At 50.0% G+C, this 14,190-nt stretch overlaps 1 long non-coding RNA gene across 1 annotated transcript in view; it reads right to left on the minus strand.

Annotated features, from left to right (window-relative positions):
- Positions 1–13,020, minus strand: part of LOC138468049 (uncharacterized) — a 134,995-nt gene extending 121,975 nt beyond the window's left edge. The window contains exon 1 of the long non-coding RNA XR_011268188.1: positions 12,385–13,020. This is a non-coding gene — a long non-coding RNA (uncharacterized lncRNA). The remainder of the gene's footprint in view (positions 1–12,384) is intronic.
- Positions 13,021–14,190: the final 1,170 nt, after the last annotated feature.

The raw sequence follows: 14,190 nt of genomic DNA on the forward strand, positions 1-14,190 counted from the left end.
AAAGCCATAGGGATGAAGATCATGATTGATGTCAAGCCAGGATGGAAGCCCAAAGACCTGACTGATCAAGATATAAGAGACTTTGTGAAATCTAGCACTCACGCCTCAGAAGGTACAAAGATTCTCTATCCCAGGGAGCACAGAAACTATGTGGGAAGATGGGTTTACTGTAGCCCAAATGGACAATGTCAACTCGTGACATGGAATAAAGACGAACATGTAAGAACAACAGTAAGCCTGAAGGGAGTTATAGAGGTATGGACTCCGAAGAGACACTTCTTCAAATCAAATCAAATCAAATTCTTTAATGTGATACAGTATGAAATAAATTCAAACTTTACACATATAATTTACATATTACAATTACATATAATACAAACATTACATTATATTCAATTCGAACCGTATACACATATATACTAATAAAATCATACTTGCAATACATGCAACCTTTATATAGTTCTATTTGCCCACTTAATTACTGTTGCCACAGGGATTCTCTATGCACTCCCTTAGGCTTCATCCATCCTGTGATAATTCCAGTTCACATTTTAGTTCCAATTCAACTTGTTGCCAGATGTTATATAATGCGACGAATAGGTGCATATTACTGGTATTGATACAGTACAGCCAAAAGGGCATTTCAGGTATGGACACTTCTTCAAACCATCATGTATAGATACAGAAGATGAAGAAGGAATGAACCCAGGCGATGGAGTGAAGATAGATATAGAAGAATCAAGTGAATTGCATCTATAGAAGGAGGGGAAAGTGGTTGATGAATCGCCCAGAGGGGGGAGTGTAGAGGAGGTCCCAAACAAAGCCTGCACTTCCATCACCCATTTTGAAGTACCAGGAACATTCACACCAAAATATGTGACGTATGATGAGCAAATAAACCAGCAGAGAGCCGTAGTAGGGCTCTGCCCAGTACCCATCAGAAGAGCAACACCTATTGAAGTACCAATAACCAGGCAACCATGGACAGTAAGGTATCCATTGAGAAAACCCTACCAACAAATGAGATGAAATGAAGATTGCCTAGGTACTGTCCCGGAAGAAACCAAAAAGGCCTTAATGGAAGACGAATGGTGACGTCACGAGAGCCCGGACGGACTCACAGATAGAACAAATGACATGATGAACCAAGAATGACACAAGCAGACGAAACGCCCCGAGAAAAGAGATTGTGAGCTTAAAGTGATAGAAAGCTATCAAAGCATAAGAGAGTTAAGCTGTAAGCAAAATCAATACAGTCAAACAGTTTACGCCTGTACATATGCTTGAAACCACAAGAAAGCTAAGAAAGCAGTGCGGCTTGCTATGTTAAGTAGAAGAATAGCACGGCAAGCACCATTATACATAATCTACCTCAAAACAAAGCACAGTATTATAAGTGCGATTCCACTTTGCATGAAAAGCAGAATCAACTCAGGTTACTAGAGGCCGCCAAACAAGACAAGATTCATGTTCTAGCAAAATGAGAAGAGACAGCTGAATCAAAACTCAGCAGATGCAACTCGAGCCAGGAGAGCAAAGGTCCAAACAGTAGCTACATCTAATTGAAACTTAAGAACAGAATAGCCTGTCTTTGAAAGGTCAGGGTAAAGAAGCTTAGGCAAGTGGCAAGCCGAATAAGAATTAAATGCACAAATTGAGAGAAACTAGGCAAATTCACGGTGTCTGCATCACGTGACCATCCGAGCGAGGAGAAGCACGAGTTCACACCTACGCTTGGGTCAGCCCAGGAAGAGATATCAGAACTTTCCCAGACAGAAGATGCAGTTTTGAGGCCAACCACAGTAACATAATTGACACATTGTTGTTGAAGTGATGATTGATTATAACCTTAATTGGAGCAAGGCCGGAAATCTTAGGGGGCACCCTGCACCTGGCTGACCATTCTGTGTACTGCTAAGCAAAGTGGAAATGTATGCATGGGGTTGGTGCCAACCCAATCACAATGGACCAAATAATCTAGAGTCCTATAGTTAGTAGAACCAATGGGACGTCGTACTTTTAGTGACGTCTACAGTAGTCATTTTGAAGGAAGGGCTTAGACGCCCACCTGACAGTATTCACCCAATCCCCTCACTCCATTACCATATACAAATATAGCACCTATATTAAAGTTACCTTTTCTGAACCAAAGAAATGCTTATTAACTTTTGAGTGTTACACGTCACTTATGATGAATTTTCAATATAACTGATGTTTTTTTATGAAGTTCATTGGAGTTCAAGCAAGACGGACTATCGCATCACTGCTGATTGCCATGACTCCCTGTTTTTTGTACTTGTCATTAAACTGACTCCCTTTGCCAAACCATTGAGTTCTCTTTATTGATTGGTGTTGGAGTATTAATCTGCACCCCCATCCATCTCAAGGTGCAGCTATCTCATCTTAAAGTACTCTAGGAGCAAACCTCGGCTCTATGGGCCGGCCGTGGGTCTCCTGAGTACAAGAGGTCCGGCCAGGATGTCTGCCCCATCAACAGCAGTAACTCCTGCCCGGGGGAGTAAAAGATGTGGCCCAGACACCTTGTCAGCTGTGTCCAGCCAACAAACATCTTGCTGCCCTGGCACTCGCCACCAGGAAGAGGGGTAACAAGCGAGAAGGGTTGCAGCTCTGCACAAGTGTCTGTGCACCTTCTTGTGCAACGCCAATAAAGTGACACTCCTGCCTGGGGGGGCGTGGCCAAGAATAAGGGGGGTGAGTAACATGCTGTCACTCCATGCCCTGTCAACATCATGTGGCACAGTCTAGACGCCCTTCTACTAGTGTCTCGCTACCTGCCCCAACATCAAGGGACTAAGCTGATGTTCCCCTCGGTGTCTCCAGGAGCAGCTTTGCTGTGTCTTTTTGAAATGTACCATCAACAGACCGATACCCGTGGGAGTGACTATCCGGAATGGACCCGGAAGCAAAGTGAACTGGTCTCCTGCAATCCTGCAAGTGCTTGGAGAAGACGCAGAAAACCTGTGTTTAGATACTGTGAGCCTGCATGTAGATTACGTGCTTAAAGTGTTCCCAGTTAAAGGGATGTCAAGCTGTGCTCCCGTAGTTTGTAGTTATGCTCTAAATGGTGCCAGCAGCTAGCAAGGGTGTCATTCAGTGGTGGAAGCTGCATTTACCCTAGGTTAATAAAGGGTCTTATGAGAATTGGTAGAACTGCCAAGATTCCACTGGCGGTTCACCAACCAAGACTGTCACCCACGGATTATGTTTAGAGTGTGTTGACATGCACGGATTGGCCTGTAGGGCAATAGGCCCATGGGCGATGCAAATATGCAAAATGCTCATGTGGGCCAGTTTATGGGATCACAGTGGGCCAGTTTGACAAGTTACTTCACTATGCGGCTAGTAGTTTTGACCAATGTTGCTGAATAAATAATCTTTAATATGTACAATTTGCATCACATTTTATCAAAAACCTCCCCCTTGGGAACTATTTAAACAGTGTCACAAAAGGAATGAATTCACATTTGCAACTGAGGGCCACTTTTTCGTTTGTGCCCGAGACAATTTTATGCCCGCCCCAGACCGACCCTGTTTATTGATATGTGTTTTATGTCTGTAACTATGTGAGTCCCTATGTATGTAGCAGAGGTATATCCTACTATCTGTCTACCCCATCATTCCCAGGTGTATGTATTCTCATTCTGTAGCGGGCGTGGGGGTGGAATCATTTATGTGTCAGCAACATTTGTTTGCTCCTTATGATAAAGGAGGAATGTGATGTGTGACCCTCCCACATGTATTGCCCCTTTAAAATGTGGGTCACTCCCAACGTGTATTGCCCTTTTAAGATTAGTCTGTCTCTCATGTATGCCTAGCCCCACACCTGTGAGCACGAGCCTGCAGGCCATGATGCTGTTGCACCCTCATGCCAGCAACGTGGCTAGGGTCCCCAGACTCTGGGTATGGCCCACCCTGCCCCCACCGAAGACCGGGTGTTCCCTGGTAACCCCCTGAGGCACTGGGCCTCCAGGATGCTTGTGTCCCATAGCACCCCTGGGGCCGGCGTGATGCCAAAAGTCGTCCCGCACAACACTCTGCACAAAAATTGTCTAACTGATCCTTTGGAAAGTCACTGGTGGGAAGCGAGGCTTGGAGAGAGTTGTGAGTTGAGTTATTCTCCATGGAGGATGAAATCACATATGCGCTTTAGTCCTCCTTGTGTGAAAGATGGACCTCGCTGGATTGGTTCGATCCATACAAATCAAAACACAGCAAATCTCCCTAGCGCAGCAAAATGCCATCGTCTGCAGAAGCGCACCACTTCCATGGAGTCTGCTGGGGTGTTTGTGGGAGGGTTCTGGGGTACACGCGGTGGAGCCACACATGAGCATTCGAGCACACATTCTGAATCTATCCGCGAGCCCCCAGCCCAGAGGACCCGTCCTTTACAGCGAGCCTGCGTTCACAGTGGTCTCCCGCACTCCTGGTTTGCTTTCGATCACCAGGGGTTTAATGGTGTATGGATCTAGTGGCCCGCATTGGCGAGGTCGGACAACTGCGACGAGATGAGAAAGAGCCCTGCACACCAAGTACACGTTCCTTTCAATCCTCAGTCTCACCGTTTAACGGCTTATAGGCCGGAGTGTGTCTAGTGACGCCTGGGCGAGCTCTCTAACACTGCCTTCGAGTTGCCTAACGCGGTCTCGTAGGTAACCTTTGAAACAATGAATGGCGACACTGTAAACTGCGAAAAGTCGAAAGGACACACACCGCCCTGTAACGTCAACAACACAACCCCACCATTAATAACTTCCCGTAGTCGGTGTGTGTTCTACTAGTGCACGCAAATCGACTTGTTTAAAACGAAAAGTTGGTTATTGCATGGGTATGTGTGAGTCCGCGGACCAATAACGCGTGTGTGGGGGGCAGTATAGGCAAGCAGAGGGGGCAGAGGTGGCGTGCACAAGAAGGAAACGGAGCAGTAAATCCCGACCAGGGTATGAAAGGGATTGGCGAGAGAAACGTGTGTGAGAGAGAACACATATTGACCGAAAGAGCGAAATTAAAAAGTGCGAAAGAGAGAAGAGCGTCTTTAAAGAACCAGAAGGAGCTAAGACAGCAGAGACGATGCAAAATGAGACATATAGAAAAACGGAAAGAAGCAGAAACAGAGAGTGTGTGTGAGAGGCAGAAAGAGAGACGGGGAGAAATAAAGATCCAGGGAGGGGAGAGGGAGCAATCTTCGGGAGATAAAAGAGAGAGGGAAGGAGGGAGTGGCGTTGGGTAGAGAGAGACAGAGCAAATGGGAAGAGCACAGTGAAAGAGGCACCGTTGGAGAGAGAAGAGAGGGAGATAAACAGAGAGAGGTGGGAAAAGGAGAGTAAAGTCCCAACCACAGAGACATATAATGCACACAAATCGGTCGATATAGGGAGAGGGAGGCAGACAAAATGAGAGCGAGGAGAGGACAGCTGCTAAAGGGACAGGGGGAGAAATACAACTTTTGAAGAAGTAGAAAGAGCTAGAACGTGAGAGGGGGGAGGGAAAACAGAGAGGTGGGGAGACTCCGGGGAGGAAAAAAAGTGACGGGAAGGGGGACGCAGAGGGCAGAGAGAAAAAGGGAGAGAGCGAGAGAGGGGAGCACTAGACACAACATAGTGAAAGAGGCACCGTTGGTGCGAGAGAAGAGAGGACGACGGGGAGGGAGACGGGGATTTCTGAGGGTGTGTGTGTGGGGGGGGGGTTGGTAAAACCATGACTATAGTTACAATAACCAATACATCAAACCTCTTTCCCCGCGGTTTGACATTGCTACTGAAAATGGTTTCTGAAGTCCATAGAGAATGTATGAAAGGCGGAATAATACATTCTAAAGCGTGGGGTTCTGTGGGGGGGGTGTCCAGTGCGGGCTCCCGGGTTCTGCTTCTGCGGGACAGGAGCATGCACTGAACACGGAGTCCCGTCATCTTGGAGCAATCAGCAGCATTAAGCGAGGTCGAGGAAGCGGCCTGGCGGGTTAGTTGGGGCAGGCTGTGAAAATAGGGGGCAGCCATTAAAGGGAACCCGATCCTTATTCATCAGGCTGGTGGGGAAGTGGGGGCGGTGCGGGCTCTCCCGCCAGCCCGGCCAATCCATGATATAGGAGACCTGTTCCGAAATGCAGATACGCTCAGCGGGCCTAGTGTGTGGTGCCACTCCGAAAGCGGACCCCCTCCCTGGGGGGACACGATCGCCGCACAGAGGCGTCGCTCACTGGTGCGCTCCCACTCCCGCCCCCTCTAGACAAGCGACACCTTCTGTCTCATCACACGTGTGCGCGTGTGCCTGGGCCACAGTGTCGTTAATAACAGACTGGGGTATAAACACCGCCAGAGGCTGCCCCTTGTGAGATCGAGGTGGCACAGATCTCTTACACGTAAATGATGGCACGCTATTTAAAATGCTCAACGAATTCATTGTTATGAGGAGTACATGTTTTAAAGTGTGAACATTTTATTAATAACCCTGCAACACACTGTATATGAATAAAAAAAAGAGCTACAATATTTTATATTCAATATTGCACATAGTGTGTGTGACACTGCGGTCTCGCCCTTAACGAGTGCAGACACCGCCTTCAAATGTAACGTCGCCCTGAGAGCGGCGTTCGCACGCAACACACAGAAGGTTTCGCGTTTAGCACTGAAGAAGGTGGCACTGGGCTCGAACCCACGGAGCGGAGGGGAACAGCCTTTACATGTCAAGCCACCCAAAGGAACTCGCCGGGTGGACGATGGGCACCCATGTTTGCCACTGAACACTGCAAAAGGGGTTACTTTGGTGTAGTGGGATTTGCACTGGTAAAAGCACACAAGCTGCATCGGAGACATATGCAGCACAGCCCCCCCCCACACCTCCCCCCGCCCGCCCTTCTTCCTGTGATCGTGTGTGTGTGGGGGGCGAGGGGCACAGAAAGACAGAGGCATGATGCAGAATGCAAGTGCATTCTCCGTGTCCACAGCTTGATCGCTGGACTTTAATGGACACGGGCTGCACATACGTCTGGCCACTATGTGAACTGTCATGACGACTCGATGCGCTATGTATTCTGTGATACAGATTTTAAATGTGTCAGCTGTTAACGTAAAGGAGAGGGTGAGAATACAAGGTGCTACGAGTTTATATGAATACCGTGTTCTTGGGTCCTGGAGGGAACTGTGCGATTCCCACGCGGGGCCCTATCGGCCGGGGCTCGGCGGGGTACATGCGCGCATATGTGAAGCACAGGGCACATGTGATATAGCCGTGAAGGTGGACCCCCTGCAATGCACCTTTCGCATCCGTCCTTCGCCGCATCCGGTTTCAATTGAGGACGTTTCTGTTCCCGTATCAACAAGAGCTAAATGTTGGGCGAAAGGGGTAAATTCCTTACCCTGCCAATGGCTTCAAAGTAGGGTGCACGCCTTTCACTGCAAACCCGCAGCGTCTCAGCCCACCGAGCAGCTCAACGAGAGCACACAGATAATGTCTAACCCTGCATGTTCTTTTCCCAGACCCAGGCTGGTTCTTTTTACGGGCCAGTTTAATTTGTTTTGATCCACAGGTCTCCACGGTTTCCGTGTGGATTCTTTAAAAATGAACTACTTTCCCCTCCCGTCGCCCTCTATGGCCCCCGCGCGCTGTCAACACAAAGAACACAACACAAGAAGTTACTGGACACAACGTGGCAGCAGTAAGAATATCACAGTTTCGCTCTAATGATACTCGCGTTACTGCCACTGGATCGTGGAGTATAGGTCTCCTAACCGTGGCGACGCTGCACATCTTAGACAGGTCTCGGGCTGCTGCTGCGAAGCCCGGTCTCCAGGAGCTTTTCCTCGGCAGTGGCCGGAAGCCGGGGCTGCCACTGCACGCACCGTGCACTGCAGAATGCACGTTAGCGGGGTTGGGTGACTTTATGCTGTGTGGAGCTTTCAAGTGCAGAATCCTGGATCCCGTTCGATGCATGTGTGCAAAGTGCATGGGAATACTGTACTACGGGCCGGATTCGTAACTAAGGTTGTCAGGACTCAAGCGTATTTCCTACCATGGCCGTAAAATGCGATGACTTTTTTTTAGCCCGACTAAAGCGTCAAGTGGCCTAAAATACGGTAAAATGTAGCGCAACGTATGACCTTACTTCCGTCACTAGCAAATCAATGCCGTGCCCTCCTCAACTCCCCCCCCCCCCCCCCAAACACATGCGAGAATCACCAGTAGGATACTTTGTTTAGATGCACTTGGATGAGGACACTGAAAAGAAAACAACGCCAATAGCACAGTGAATACATATGGATGGGCCAATGAGTGAATGAATGAATGAAGATAGTGAGAGGATTGGATGGGGTGGTGAGGATTGTGTAAATGGATGGAACAGCTGCTACAAGATGGGTGGATAGATGGATGGACCATGATAAATAGGGGATGTATGGTGGGTGCATTATGGATAATGGGTGCATTATGGATATTGAGTACCCGACGGCGGAGCGTGGGGGTCAGTCTCCCAGCCAATGAGGGGGCTCAGAACGGGGAATTACCACATGGTAATACCCCCCAACCTCCTCACGGCTGGAGGCCGCCATCTTCCCCACTGGGGATTCTGCTAAGGGCTCCGATCCCCTCCTCCCCTTCCACAGATTTGCTTTCCCTCTCCCCTTCCCTCCACGTACCTGATTTTTTTGCCCCTCTTTGTGAGTGGATGCACCGGAAACACCTCTGTTTCCAGTGAGTCCGCTCCCAATCTGCGACAGACCGCCAAGGCGGCCATTTGGAGGCTGCCATCTTCCCCGCTGGGGATTCAGGTAAGGGCTCTTCTCCCCTCCTCCCCTTCCACAGATGTGTCCCCCACTCCCTCTACGTACCTGCATTTTTGCCCCTCTTTGGGAGCGGACCCACCGGAAACACTTATGTTTCAAGTGCGTCCACTCCCAATCTGCGACAGACCGTCAGGGCGGCCATTTTGTTTAGGCCCTGGAGCATTACCTACCTCGGTTTGAAAAAGAAGGCTTCTTGCAAATGCAATGCCAGTCTGTGCACTTCTCAGTGGTCACAAGGGCCAGGATCGGACTGGGCATACAATTGTCTCTTTCGCCAATGAAAATCTGTCCCAAGGTTGCCAGTGGCAATTCATTCCTTTTGCAACAAACTGTTTCAATAGTACCCATGGGGGAGTTTTTTGATAAAATGTAATGCAAATTGTGGAATTTCAAGAATATTTATTCAGCAACACTGGTCAACACACTAGCGCATAGTCAATTAAGTCATCAAGAAACTCAACAAACTGGCCCACTTTGACCAACAAAAATAAACTGGCCCACACTAGCATTTTGTGTTTTTTGGTTCGGGCATTGGTCTATTTCCCTATAGGTCAGCCCCAGCCAGCAATCGGCCGGTGCACAATCACACGCCTCGGTCTCTTCAGTGCGGCGGCCGCCGGCAAGAGACGTGATAAGAACGGACCTCATATGCACAGGGCTGTTTGGACAAGGGATGTTGACATCCTGCTTCCGGTTGAACAGCTGGGACCTTCCTGCGTCACAGGCACTGGATGCGGGTCCCGCCATTCAAGCATGATATGGAAAGGGGGTGCTGGGATCCCGCACGCGTCAGATGGGAAGTACACAGGGTTCTTTGAAAATAAAACACAACGTTTATAATAAGCAGGAGTCCTTACTGGGAGTAGATGAACTCGTGAGTGTGTCCCCAACAGGACTTCACACCAACACCAACAATACGAGGACACAGGCACTTTAGGAATGAATGCATACTAAAACACAACAGTTCGGGCCCTCCAGAACGGCCCAGTAATATTCAACAACACGGGGACACAGGCCCTTAAGAAGTGCACAACAACACACAACAACACGGGGCCACGGGCTCTTCAGTGAAGCACATGAAAACACAACAACACGGGGACACAGGCCCTTAAGAAGTGCACAACAACACACAACAACACGGGGCCACGGGCTCTTCAGTGAAGCACATGAAAACACAACAACACGGGGACACAGGCCCTTGCGGACAACACACTAAACTACAGCGAACCACACACAAAGTGATGTAGGGACACAGCACACTAAAACACAAAACCACGGGGACACAGGCCCTTCAGGATAGCACACCAAACTACAGCGATCCACACACACAGCGATGTAGGAACACAAGCCTTCGGGACAGCACACCAAAACATAGCGATCCACACACTCAGTGATGTAGGGACACAAGCCTTCGGGACAGCACACCAGAACATAGCGATACACACACTCAGGCATGTAGGGACACATGCCTTCGGGACAGCACACACAAACACTGCGATACACACAGCGATGTAGGGACACAGGCCTTTGGGACAGCACACTAAAACACAAAACCACGGGGACACAGGCCCTTCATAACTGCACAGCAAAACAAGAAAACACGGATTTTTGGGGCTGCAAATAAAAACACAACAAAACCGGGAAACGATCACTGCAGGACTGCAGGTCAACACACAACAACATGGTCACTTCAGGTGTGCCCACCAAAACACAACGGCGCAGGGATACAAGCTTTTCAGGACTGCACGCAAAACACAACGGGGAAACTAGCCTTTCTGGACTGCACACCAAAACACAACAACACGGGCAGACGAACACTTCAGGGTTGCACATCAAATTACAACAACACGGGGAAACGGGACCTTCAAGAAAACACACCAAAACACAAGAACACTGGGACACGGGCGCTTCGGACCTGCACACAAAGAACACATCAGCACGGGACAAGGAACACTTCGAGAACGCACACCGTAGCACACAAATACGGGAGCACAGACCCTTCGTGACTACACACCAAAACACAACTGTACAGGGAAAATGGTCCTTCGAGGGTGCACACTAAAGCACAACAACACGGTCCGTGCAGGATTGTACACCTAAACACAAACTCGGAGACAAGGGCCCAGCAGGACTGCACACCAACAGGAGGACACGGGCAGTGGCTTCGCTCAACCGAATACACAAGCCGAGACACACACGAGTAGCTTTAATAGGTACCGCTGTTTGTATTAACAACATTTACAATTTCATTAAATTCGCATTTTAGCAGGCATGAGGGCGTTGTGTCAATTAGGTAGTCTGTTTGCTTGCCTGCTTTCTCTCCCTTTAAGTACAGCTCAACACTAACAGAATGTGTTGTACCTCTCGTCAACTTGTACAGTTCGACTATTTTATGAATTGAATATTCATTCGTCTGGCAGTTATTTCCATGAGCTGGGGTTGTTCTCATGAGTCGCGTTGTGACGCTCACGTTGAAGGTTTTGCCGAAAGATTGTGTTTTAAAAATTATTTGACAATATGGCTTAAAGGTGTTCTTGTTGTATAACCATAAAATAGCCAATAAAAAATAAATAATGAAACAATACTTGATTAAACACACTTCAGATCATTTGAACATTTGAGTGATTGTGCCCAAGAGATGCGGGCATTTTGTGAGGCCGTGTGGGGTCCCAGTGTCACGCTCTGGTGTCCGCCTGTTTTTGCCGCTTTCCGCGGGCCAGCGTGACGTCTCCTGCCTTTGCATGGGACTCCGTCCGCAGTCACCAGACGCTCCAGTCCGGGAAGAGTGGAAAAAGTGAGGCCCGTATGGCGGACACGACGAGAGAGGGTACCGCCAACTGTCCTCTCTTGCGCCCCTACTTGCACTCACCGCAGTCTCTGGGTGTCACGCTCCGGCGCGACTCTTGGCGCTGTCACGGGTGAAGTCTTGGGCTGTGGAAGGGAACCCTTAATGACTACCGAGTGCCGCATTCAGCCATGCGGGGTGACACCCGAAGACTCGCCCATGGGCCTCAGCCCTGCGTTTGCAGGACCCGGCCCCCAAACCCACTTTCCCACCCAGTGGGGTCTCCACTGTTGCTCCCCGCCACCTCCCTGACTGCCATCGCGGGTTCCGCTGCCCTCCCATCATCCGCGGGCCCTTCTCCACCGCAGCCAAGGTAAGGTTTCGCTAACCTCCCATAGTGCTTACCACAACGTTGGGGGTATAGGGTTCTTCCCCCATCACCGCTAAATTCGCCCTTGGGTATGAGGTGCACAGCTGCTTCCCATTACGCGCACCCACTCTGGAGGGTTTAGTCGCGTTCTCATCACTCCTTACCCAGGCGTTGTTCCCCCATTACCCATATATCCTTGGGTTGCAGGGCCATTTCCCCAAATTGGTGACCATCTCCGGGGCTTTAGCTCTTCTCCCATCGTCCTTGATCACGATTTGGCGGTATACCCCCATTGCCCTTACTTTCGCCATGGGGTGCAGGTATTCCGCTCGCCATTCCCCGCCACACACTCCATACTGTTTCGCCAGCCTCCCGTCGTCCTCGCGCACCCTTAGGGGTGTAGTTCCCCCACTCCCCATTCCCCTTATCCTTACCTCTACCCTTGGCCATAGGGTGAGGAGCTGTTCTCCCTCCTCGGGATGTAGTCGCGTGCCCGTCGTCCTTGCCCACGCGTTGGTGTAGGTGGCTCCACGTTATCCTTGACTGCCTCATTATCCTTCGCCATGGGGGTGGAAGGGGCTGCGCTGTTCTCCCATCCGCAGCACCCCCACCCTGAGGGTCAGTCGCTTTCTCGTCACTCTCACCAACACAATGGTTCGGTGTACCTACCCACCACCCCTTATCAGTGCCTCCGTGGGGTGCAGGGCTGCCCCCAATCTCTGTGCCCCTTTCCGTAGGCTTACGCTGCTCTGCCTTCGACCCTGTCCACACTTTGGCGGCGCAGCGCTGCTCCCCTCCTCTCCATCTCAAGCGCTTGCAGTGCTGGACCGCCGGCCTCCCCTGCAATGGGCTCCGCCACAGCTCTCTCCGCATCTGGGACCCCTCCTTGGCACTGGTCTGGCGGTCTCCAGGTGACGGGCCGGTCACGGGTCCCGCTGGTGCGGGACACCCGCGTCCCCTCCGGTCCCTGAGGTCAGTGCGGGGCCAGTCCCGGCGCCGGCTCGCGGCCATCTCCCGCGGCTCCCAGCGAAAGCCTGCAGGGGCCGAGGAAGCAGCGCCACCAGCTTCCTGAGCGGGCAGCAAAGGGCTTTTCTAGACGGATCGATTTCTGACACACGAGACGACGCCGAATGCGAACCGCGCTGGGATTTAAAAAAAAATATCCTAGAGAGATACACACAGCCTTCAATGGAGGTTCCCATTAGCGGGCAGCGACGTTGGCAGGAAAGGTGCGCGTGTCGTTCAGCTGGGAACATCTGTAAGCACTGGTATCAGTCCACCCACCACTTGCAATGCACTATCAGAGCACAGTCGGTGCATTTAGTGAGGCCCAACATTGCCGTGTCAGGCAGAGGGGTATTGCTGAAAACTACTCTGTTCAACTAACCCCTCTCTCCACCTGCCTCCACATATTGACTGTATGTAACGTATTGGAAATACCTGCTGTAATGTATTCATGTATTTATGTACCAAGTGGGCATACTTTAACAGCGCCACGATGCCCCGGGGCCGATGAGCGCTATACAAAGTCAAATAAATAAATAAAGTCATTGCAGGTGTTCATTTGCTTGTAATAAGGTAAACACTCGTTAAGGAGATACAAGTAAAAAAATGAGGCTGTCAAAATCCTTGGTGGAGAAACGAAAGTGCCCGCAAGGAGAACGCGTATGTGTGCGCTAAAGAGGACAATATAAAAAATCGTCCTACTAGTATCAATAAACCACGATGATTATCTTGCTTATTAAGGGCGTGTGATTAAGATTATTACGGCATTAACATGAATATTTTAATAATACTACCAATGTCGGTGCCCAGCGCCCAGATAACCTCGGGTTTGGCGCGCTCTATAAATGCTAAATAAAAAAATAAAAAAAATAAATACAGGTAACAATAATAATAATGGTAAACAAAAGTTTAGCATCGACGATCACTTAATTTCACTATGTGTGAAATGAAACCGTCGATGTGAGAGGCGGCTCTTTTTGCTGCACCAATCAGTCCTGGTGCCCGTAATTTGCCCTGCTTCCTGGAGTCCCTGGGCACGGGCCTCTGCTGTTCTGTTGGAGGCCTGGAAGTGTACTCTGCATTGGGGCTTATTCAGCGCCACAGCGCCCCCGCTGGTCACAGGGAGAACAGCCACCTACCGCCCTCCCTCTTACGTGCCCGCCGGTCAGAGCTCAGGTTTCCCCTCTCAGAGGCTCGTCCAGGGAGCTGTCAGCCCGGGGAGGGAGATCCGCCCC

This window comes from Ambystoma mexicanum, chromosome 4q, assembly GCF_040938575.1.
Source record: "Ambystoma mexicanum isolate Mex_15411 chromosome 4q, UKY_AmexF1_1, whole genome shotgun sequence".
NCBI lineage: Eukaryota > Metazoa > Chordata > Amphibia > Caudata > Ambystomatidae > Ambystoma > Ambystoma mexicanum.